An 11,307-nucleotide genomic window follows, 5' to 3' on the forward strand; every position below is an offset into this window, starting at 1 on the left:
GACAAATGAGGTGGTAGGTGACCATGAACCCTTGGTTCAAACTTGATTTGTCTTCGTGCTTGTAGGGAGCACCGTTCTTTGGCTAACCTCAATAACAGAATCTACTCTATACAGCCTTGTATAGAGGATATTCACCCATAGTAGTCAATTACATTTCTTGATAAGAAAATGTTTTATCTACTCAATCTCTCATGGTTTAAATTAACTTCCTTTTACTTTTTTTTAAAAAACTATTTCTTTTAATATCTCATTATTATTTGTAAATTCACTACAGGGCATGTGTGCTTACCAGAGAGAGACAGAATGAGAAAGCAAGCCTCCAGGTCTGGGACTATAACTGCAATCAGCTATGTGGGAGTCTAGCACCCCAACCATCATGCCACCTGCTGGCCCCCAACTTCCTCTTACTTTAAAAGTTGACTACAAGAGGGACCAGCAGATGGCATAATGGTTACATTGCTGGACTCCCATGTAGTCAACCGTGGTTCAAGGCCCAGGCCCAGTGGCTTAAAACTCATGCCGAGTGCATATGCATGCTTGCCCAAAATCCTGAGAGGAAAATGGAGAAGGGATTGCGGCATGGCCATCCTCCTTGGAGGTGATTTCTCACTTTCTGTCTCTGTCTCTCTCTGGTGAGCACATGTGCCCTATAGCAAAAATCTCTCTTTGGGATCAGCAGATGGCATAATAGCTACGTCGCTGGACTCCCATGTAGTTGACTGTGATTCAAGTCCCGGACCTGGTGGCTTGAACTCACACCAGGCGTGTGTGTGTGTGTGCCCAAGATCCTGAGAGGAGAATGGAAAAGGGATTGCGAAGTCATCCCCCTAGGGGGTGATTTCTGACTTTTTGTCTCTCCGTCTCTGTCTTTCTGGCTAGTGTACGCACCCTATAGTAAAAAAAACTCTCAAAAAAAAAAAAAAGACTACAACAGAGACCAGTAAATGGTACAATGGTTACGTTGCTGGACTCCTACGTAGTCGACCGCAGTTCAAATCCTGGATCTGGTGGCATAAAACTCTTGCCAGGTGTGTGTGTGTGCATGCCCAAAACCCCAGAGGAGAATGGAGAAGGGATTGTGATGTGGCCATCCTCCTGGTGTAGGGGGAGGTGGTTTCTCACTTTCTGTCTCTCTGTCTCTGGTAAGCACACATGCCTTATAGCAAAAATCTCTCTCTAAAAGAAAAAAAGAAAAAGTGACCACAACAAAGATAGTAACGGTCAATACAAAGGCATACATACACATACACACACACGCACACACACATATTCAACTGTGCATGAAACCGTCCCTCACCCTTTTCCACTTTTTGTCAGGTGTTGAGTGCATATTAACACTCCAAACACCACAACTCCAAGGATTTTACATGTATTAAGTGATTTAATTCTCACAACAATCCTGGAAATGGTACTTTATCCCAGTTTAACAGACAGAAAATTGAGGCACAGAGAAGTGAAGTGACACAAGAATATCCAAGTAGAAAGTGGTGGGGCAGAGATCCGAACCCTGCAGGCCGGCTTTACAACGTCTATTCTGACTACTACAGTGTTCTCTACAGTCTCATATGCGGTATTTACTCCCCAATCAGGCGGTATACAGTACAGGTTATATTCAGCATATACTTTTGTTTTTCCTCTGGGGTAAGTGCACTCACCAGAGAGAGAAAGAGAAATCATCTCCCTCCAGGGAGGAATGGACATGCCTCAATCCCTGCTCATCCAGTCTCCTCTTGTAATTTTGGGTGCCTATACCCACACACCCCCACACACAGCATGATTTTCAAGCTGTTGGGATCTCAAACGGCCCAGCCAGCCATGTGGGATTCAGTGCTTTAACCTCAATGCCACCTGCTGGCCCCTGCCTGTGTATCATTTGTTCATTTGTGACTCTCCTTTAAACTCTCTCCATCCTGGCTCAGTATTATGGAATCTGTTATTTCACACATCCACGTCTGAAGAACTTTGAGTCGAACGAGACAGCCATCACACGGTTCTATCAGTTGATACGGTTTGCAAACATAGGCAAACTGCTTTTGTAACCAACATTACTGTAGTATTAACACACAGTTCATCCTTTTTTTTTTTTTTGGAGAGATTTTTGCTATAGGGCGCATGCGCTTGCCAGACAGACAGAGAGAGACATAGAGACAGAAAGCGAGAAATCACCCCCCAGGGGGGATGGTCACGCCTCAATCCCTTCTCCTCCATTCTCCTCTCTGGATCTTGGGCACGCACGCACACACGCCCGGCGTGAGTTCTAAGACACCGGGTCCGGGACACGAACCGCGGTCGACTACGTGGGAATCCAGCGACATAGCCATTATGCTAACTGCTGGTTCCCTCCTGCCAATAGGTTTTTCATCTTCTTTCCTTATTCCTCATCCAGGGGATTCTTCAGCAATAATGAACTTGGTTTTATTTTATTTCAACATTTTCTTCTATGCCAACTCTCTCCAACTGTCTCTCTGCATCGAAATATGTTAATAAACAAATCAATAAATGATTCTCAGGTAGTCAAATGAAATCAGGACAAAACCCCTTATTTTATTTAGCATTTTCCTCTAGTTACCATTTTTTTCTTCCTTTCCCATTAGTAAATTCCACTCTAGTTATAAAAATTTCTAAAAACAGAAATGTACAATAATGTTTTCCCTTTCTAAATTTCACTCACTACTCTCTCCACTTCAATAGAGCTGATCATTGAAACGGAGATTTTTGCTGTAGGGCATGTGCACTTGCCAGAAGAGACAAAGAGAGCAAGAAACCACTCTCCAGGGGAATAATCACATTGCAATCCCTTCTCCATTTTCTTTTTAGGATTTTGGGCATGCACAGACACATACCTGGCGTGAGTTTCAAGTCTCTGGGTCCAAGACTTGAAATGAAGGCAGCCATATGGGAGTCTAGCCACACAACCAACAGCACTTGCTGGTCCCAACAGCACTGGCTTTGAAGAGACATGAATTCAAATCCTGATTCTGTTCCTTTTTAGTCTTCAGCAAATCATTTAGCCTACATGTGATACAGCTTCCTTACTTGTAAATTTAGAAAATAATACTTTGTAAAGAACTTAGAAATTAGTCTTACAAAATCTGTTGCCGGAGTCTGATATCAGTCATAGGAAACAAAAATTGCATTATTACTATTGTTTTGTATTTTTTTGGGGTGATCTCTCCTCCAAAATCTATTGCTTTCCTAAGAGTAAATTGGTTAAATACAGAAAAATGTAAAATTATTTGATTGGGTAATATTTTGTGTTAACTAAAAATAATCTATTACTAGAGAATAAACACATAAATCTATACGATTTATTCATATCTCTTTCATTCAGTTTACCTAAATATTTCCATGTTCAAGTTTTTTATGTGAGGAAGGGCACATAAGTAGAAATGGATATGGTTATTTAGAATTATTGGTAAAGAGAAAAGAAATCTAGAAGATTCCTTGAAAGCGCTATGATTTTAATGCTCCCTCTCCCCCAAAACTCGTGTTGAAATATAATTGTCTTTTTTTTTTTTTTTTGGAGAGATTTTTGCTATAGGGCGCATGCGCTTGCCAGACAGACAGAGAGAGACATAGAGACAGAAAGCGAGAAATCACCCCCCAGGGGGGATGGTCACGCCTCAATCCCTTCTCCTCCATTCTCCTCTCTGGATCTTGGGCACGCACGCACACACGCCCGGCGTGAGTTCTAAGACACCGGGTCCGGGACACGAACCGCGGTCGACTACGTGGGAATCCAGCGACATAGCCATTATGCTAACTGCTGGTTCCCTCCTGCCACCTCTTTGGTGGCCTTCATTATGCAGAGGGCTTGGGCTTCTCCCAGTTCATGCCTCCATTGCAAACCCAAACCATCACGCTGTTCTGTAAACAAAGGACCTCCCAGTTTTTAGAATCCACCCTTCCCCCCCCAAATCAGGCAGATTATAAAGAACAAGAAAAGCTTTCCCATCAGGCACATGAGCTCTTTCTCTCCTGTTTCCACGGCTTATTCAGTATCGCTGTCCTCCCCTCGGCCTTATGAAATTCCTTTTATTCAAGCAACTGTGATTTGTTGATGTTTTCCAAGTGCTGCACAGACCACTCTGTGTCGAACAGAGAGATGTGTCCTTTGGATTCCTTTTTAGGAAGACCGTGTTGTGCCAGCTGCTGGGAGCGCGTGCAGTGGACAGCCTGTGCTGTCAGCCACTTCACAGATTGCCTTCACCGTGGAAAACCACCTTGCCCAAGACCGGGAGGGAGGGAGTGGTGCACATTGTTGAGCCAAAAAGAGCAATCTTAAATCAAAATGTGTAAGGAAAAAGGGAGTTCGTGGGTGTCACAAGGCATTACTCAAATAAGGATCAGATACTGAGGCACGCAGTCAGACCCGCCAACAGCAAGGATGGCAAGAAACGACAGCAAGTTGCCAGCCCTGAAAAGGCGAGCGTCTTTTATACTAGTAAAAGGGTTAGGCTACCTGTAAGTTGTTCTGAAAGAGTTTACATTGGACAAACATAACAGAGGAGGGCCTTTTGGGAATGGGGGAAGGGACTGGACTGGGCCAAAGCCCATTAGCCGAAACAACTCATAGGCAGTGGTGGTTGTTCATTCAGCAGGGTGCATGATCAGAGGATGCATGATCAGTCTAAGGAAGGCCGCAAACCTGGAATGATCTTGAGAAAGAATGTCTTACGAAGGTCAGACGCGTAGTCAACTGGTAAGTAGGCAAGTCAGTCATCCCCTTTTCCTCTTACTTCCCTAGCCTTTATCTTACTTATTTATTGCCAGAGGATCCTTGCACTCGCCAGAGACAGAGGGAAAGTAAGAAATCTCTCCCGGCTACGGGATGGTCACACTGCAGTTCCTCTTCTAGTCTCCTTCGGGATTTTAGGCACACATGCACATGCACCCAGCGTGGTTTTCAAGTCACCAGGTTATATATATATATATATGTATGTATTTTTATAGCAATCCCTTTTCTGAATAAACTTTATTTCTCTGACATCCAATGACTGACTGAGGAGATAAAAAGCTTTCTTGGTCCCAGGCTGTGCAACGCTAATGGGCTATTTGGCTGCGACTCTGAGACTCAGATCATAACATAACTTCTCCCTCTCTCCTGCCCTGATTTCTTCTTCTATCCTCCAGTCTTTTTTTTTTTTTTTTTTTTTAAAAATTTTTTAATTTTTTTTTTTTCAATTTAACCAGAGAAAGAGAGGGAAAGTGAGAAAGCAAGCCACCAGATCAGGGACTCAAACCACAGTCAGCCATGTGGGAGTCCAGCACCTAAACCACCATGCCACATGCCAGCCCCATGTCCACAGGTCTTAATACCGAAGACACTCCCTAGTAAACATTCTTCACACTAAATTTTGTCTCAGAGTCTGCTACTCCAAGATTCCAGCTTATATTTCACCTTCTAAGCTCTGTGTAGTCTGTAAGTGAAACAAATAATCACTAATGTTTATTGAGCACTTAATATGTTCCATGCATCATGCTGGGCACTGTATATATGTACCTCATTTACCCTTCATAATCTCTGATGTAGGTACTATTGCTATGTCCCTATTATAGATGAGGAAAATAAGATCCAGAGATATTCTGTTAGTAACAGGTAGAGATAGGATTTGAACTCAGTCTGACTCCAGAACCTGCATTCTTTCTGAAGAGGTTTTTTGTTAGAGGGCACGTGCACTCACCAGAAAGACAGAGAGAGACAGAAAGCGATAAATCATCCACTGGAGGGATGGCCACGCCACAACCCCTTCTCCTCCAGTCTCCTCTCGGAATCTTGGGCACGCACTCACACACACTCGGCGTGAGTTTAAGCCACTGGGTCCAGGACTCGAACCGAGGTCGACTACGTTGGAGTCCAGCCACACGGCCACTATGCCAACTGCTGGTCCCTAGAACCTACATTTTTACACCTTCATGCTACATTGCATCTCCTCATGATATCTATTTTGGAACCAGGAGGTTGTATAGTGATTATGGCACTGGACTCCCACGTGGCCAACAACAGTTTGAGTCCTGGACTCAGCAGCTTGAAACACACACCAGGCACTTGTGTGTACGTGCCCAAAATCCAAGGAGGAGAATGGAGAAGGGATTGAGGTGTGACCATCTCACCTGAGAGAGGGAGAGTGGTGATTTCTCACTTTCCCTCTCACTGTCTCTCTGTCTCTTTCCTTCCTGGTGAGCACTCATGTCCTATGGCAAAAACCTTAAGAAAAAATAATAATCGGGAACCAGCAGTTAGCATAATAGCTATGTCACTGGACCCCCAAGTAGTCGACCGTGGTTCACGTCCTGGACCCGGTGGCTTAAAACTCACACCGGGCGCGTGTGCATGCATGCCCAAGATCCCGAGAGGAGAATGGAGGAGAAGGGATTGCGGCGTGACCATCCCCCTTGGGGGGTGATTTCTTGCTTTCTGTCTCTCTGTCCCTCTCTGTCTGTCTGGCGAGTGAGCGCACACGCCCTATAGAGAAAACCTCTCAAAAAAAATAATAATAGTAATATGCACTCTTAAGGAGTTTGTAAGATGTTAAGACAAATATTATAAACCCAACATACAATGGATATAAGTCGAAACACAATGCCTAGCTCATAGGCTCACTGGACTACACAGGGAAATGTATAGCTCTCTATAGGGATAAAAACCTGATAGTAAGAACTCTTAGGAAGAATACTTCTCTGGTAATAGGCCTACTATGGTTCTGATTTCCTAATTTGAACCTAGGTTAAGCTAGATGATATTGAAAGTTTATCAAAAACCAGCAAAAATTGTAATAGCTGAAAATGCTGTAAATGCAAAGTACTTTGCTCAATGTCTCCTCAGGAAGAATTTTGATCTCTTGTAGTCCAAGATCTGTTTATCGTTCAACAGACAACTTGAGCTGTGTTGAGTCGTGTAATACTTGCTTGAAATGTAACATCTTAGTGGATAAATTCCAATGAAATCTTTTCCTTTGGGAAAAGCTCCAAAGAATTCGGTTTTCTGTTGTTAACTGGTAGGTTCCAAAGACCAAAGGCTTGCTCCTCTGAAACTTTTAGTAGTTTTGGATAAGCTGGTTGATAGACACAGAGGGAAGGAGGTACTTTCACACTCAGAAAGTACAGCCAACTTCCTATCTCTGACTTCTTTTTTAACTTTTAAAAATCACTTATTCATTTTGTCTATTAATGATTATTATTGGGCTGGGAAAGTCATGATGCATGTTTGCAGTGAGAAACATAGAAAGATACATCAGGACTTTCCCCACAACTTAATATCTTTAACTTTGCTCTAGGGCACATGTGCTTACCAGAGAGAGACAGAGAGGGAGAGAGAAAACAAGCCACCAGGTCCAGGACTCGAACCACAGTCCATTACAGGAGAGTCCAGTGCCTTAGCTACCATGCTACCTGCTGGCCCAACCTATGTTTGACTTTTAAGTTTTATTACTGAATCAGTAGCTCTGTTTTTTTTTGTTTGTTTGTTTGTTTTTGTTTTTTTTTTTGGAGAGGTTTTTGCTATAGGGCGCATGCACTCACCAGAAAGACAGAGAGATAGAAAGCGAGAAATCACCCCCCAGGGGGGATGGTCATGCCACAATCCCTTCTCCTCTATTCTCCTCTTGGGATCTTGGGCACGCACACACACATGCCTGGCATGAGTTTAAGCCGCCCGGTCCAGGACTTGACCCATGGTCGACTACATGGGAGTCCAGCAACATAGCCATTATGCTAACTGCTGGTCCCAGTAGCTCTGTTTTTCAAATCATCTGATTATTCCCAGAATGTCCCTTCTCTTCCTGAGAAGATCAACAAGTATTAGCTAGTTGGACTAAAGGTTAAGCTCAGATTTAGTTTTGAGCAACTAGTCATTTGCCCTTCTATCATGTTATCTCGTTCTTCTAGAAGAGGAATGCAAACACTAAACTTTACGACGGTCTCAATATCTGCCTTAACCTTTCACAAAATATACAGAAGGAATGTAAGTAGATATGGGCATACTAAACGTTTCCTTTCAATATGAAATACGGTACACATAAACAAGAAGCACGAATGGATGAGTTCATGTCACTCTCACAGCGATAGCTATAGCTCTCTCCCATCTTTAGAAAGTTGCTTACGTGCTTTCTCCATTCGCTTCCAATCTAAGCATAAAAGTTTAAACCTCAAAAAGATTAAAGCCCAGTTATATGGTTTACTCAAAGCATCGACTCTTCTCAAAAATATCACGAACGGCAGGCACAATGAAGTGAAAAGACATAAAGAGTATAAATAGAAATGAATAAAGCGGAGTGGCAGGTGGTGGGGCTAGACTCCCACATGGCCAACCATAGTTTGAGTCCCGGACCTGGCAACTTGCTTTTTCACTTTCTCTCTCTCTCTCTCTGGCTCTGTTCCTCTCTGCTCAAATTAAAATAAGTAAATAAAATAAGTAAAGTAAAATAAAGTAATTCTTAAAAAAAAAAAAAAAAAGAAAAGAAATGAATATACCCTAAATGCAAGCAGAACAGGAAACATTTGGAAGAAGGGCGCTGGGCTAAACAGCAAGACTGGTAAAGTCCGCTTCTCAGACAGTATGAGGTCATGCTTCAGATAGCAAAATACTTCTGGCGCCTTTCTTCCGAGGCTCTCCAAGTGCTTTGCTGACATTATCGAATAGCAAACATTACCCCGTGTTGTAGGTGAACAACCCAAGATACTGAGAGACTAAAGAACTTGCTTAAGCATGCACGAGGAGTCGGCGGAGAAACCAGAAATTCATCTGGGGAATCTAATCTACTTTTCTATTTGAATCACTGGACTGGCTTTCTAGATACCACAACATATTTATTGGCATGAATTTTTATTAAGTGTACTTTAAAAACTGATTATTATCTTCTGTAAACAGTTCGATGAAATGCTTTTGTTGTAAGTCACAGGTCGCTTGTTGTGGGGGAAATAGGTGATTTAAAAATCAACTCCTTTTTTTTTTTTTTTTTTAAAAGAATCATTTTATTTAACTATTTATTTTAATTTGACTAGAAAGGGACACAGAGAGAGAGAGAGAAAGTGAGAAAGCAAGCTGCCAGGTCTGGGACTCGAACTGCAGTCAGCCATGTGGGAGTCCAGCACCTCTACCCACCATGCCACCTGCCTGCCCCACATTGGCATGGTAGTTGGGGGCACTGGATTCCCACATGGCCGACTGTGGTATGAGTCCTGGACCTGACGGCTTGCTTCCTTGCTTTCCCTTTCTCTCTGTCTCTCTGGTCAAATTAAAAAATAATAACAACAAATGAAATGAGATAAATAATAATAAAAACATCTTGCATATTCAAAAAGGTCTTCGCATTTAGGTTTAGGTTATTTGGAAAAACCCATTTAGGGTATCTATTACTAAAATAGAACCATGGCGAAATTACATCAGTTAGAGAGCCGTGTCCAAACAGTCACGTCGCATGTTTTTCTAGGGAGTATGGGGAGCAAGAGCAGAAGACAGAGAATTACGCTATACTTCCTGTCCCCACCTCACTCACCTGACCGTGAAAAGGCTATAATTTCTGTGGGAACATAGAATGGGTTCTTGGTTACTATCCCTTCAAACATATTGCTCTCTAGGGGCCAGCAGATGGTGTAGTGGTCACGTCACTGGACTCCCACACAGTCGACCACGGTTCGAGTACTGGACATGGCAGCTTAAAACTCACACCAAGTGCATGTGCATGTGTGTGTGTCCAAAATCCTGAGAGGAGAATGGAGAAGAAGGGATTATGGTTTGGCACCACACCCCCACAGTGTGATTTCTTGCTTTCTACCTCTCTCTGTCTCTCTGGCAAGTGCATGTGCCCTATAGCCAAAAACTTCTCTTAAAAAAATGTATGTGTATATACATATAATATATATAATATAATATATATACTATGTATATAATATAAAAATGTATGTGTGTGTGTATATATATATATATATATATATACACATACACATAAAAAAACACACACACACACACACACACACATACATATATATAGGACCAGTAGATGGTATAATGGTTACGTTGCTGACTCCCATGTAGTTATCTGCAGTTCAAGTCCCGGACCCAGTGGTTTAAATCTCACACTGGGCACGTGTGTGTGGGTGCCCAAGATCCCAGGAGGAGAATGGAGAAGGGACTGCACACTGGACATCCCCCTGGGGGATGATTTCTCACTTTCTCACTCTCTTTCTTTGTGTCTCTGGCAAGCACTCATGCTCTACAGCAAAAATTTAAAAATATATATATATATTGCCCTCTTATTTTTGTCCTAATCTCTGAGAGCCTATGTATTTGCTTGGTTTTGGTTCTGATTTTGTTTGTTATAGGGCACATTCATTCACCTCAGATAGAGGTGGGGGGAAGAAATCACCCCTAGAGGGATGACCACACGCTGGCACTACCTTCTCCTCCATTTTCCTCTTAGGATTTTGGGCTCATACACACATACGCTCAGCGTGTTTTTTAACCTGTCAGGTATGAGGCTTGAACTGCACATTCTGCCACGTGGAATCCAGCTACCTTAACCACCACATCACCTGCCTGGCCCACTCACATGTGATTTTTGTTGTTGTTGTTTTGTGTCTTTGGCTTTTCCCAAAGGGTGCATGCAATTACCAGAGAGACAGTGAGAGGGAAAGTGAGAAATCACCCTTCAGAGGGGATGGCCACACCACAACCCATTCTTTTCCACTCTCCTCTGCAATTTTGGGCACATATGTCCAGGTGTCGAGAATGATTTTCAAGCCACCAGGTCTGGGACTCAAACTGCGGTTGGCCATGTGGGACTCCAGCCACTTTAATCACCACCCACCTGCTGGCCCCACTCCTTTGTATTTTTTAGTGTCGGCTTTTTTATCACAAACTTTCCAGTGTGCAGTCAATATCACTATTCACAAAAATCACAGCTAAATATAAATGATATTCTAGTAATATTTGGGCTAAAATGGTACTCTAATCACAGGACAAAAATAGATTTATTATTTCATTGAGGGTCCACATGGTGGCATAATGATAACACAAAGCTCTGTGAATGTGACCCAGAGACCTGTGAACCCAGGTTCACATCCAGAGACCTCCTGAACTTGCTGAGTTTGTCCCCATGGCCCAGAGCTGGGCGAAGTTTGAGGTGCATCACACTGTGAAGACCTTTTGGAATTGTGTGTCACTTTCTCATTTAAGAAATAAATGAATAAACTTTAAAATAACTGCATGTAGGGGTCAGCAGATGGCATAATGGTTATGTTGCTGGACTTCCACATAGTTGACTACAGTCTGAGTTCTGGACCTGGTGGCTTAAAACTCACGCCAGG

Source organism: Tupaia chinensis, unplaced genomic scaffold (assembly GCF_000334495.1).
Source record: "Tupaia chinensis unplaced genomic scaffold, TupChi_1.0 Scaffold000074_1, whole genome shotgun sequence".
NCBI classification, from domain to species: domain Eukaryota; kingdom Metazoa; phylum Chordata; class Mammalia; order Scandentia; family Tupaiidae; genus Tupaia; species Tupaia belangeri.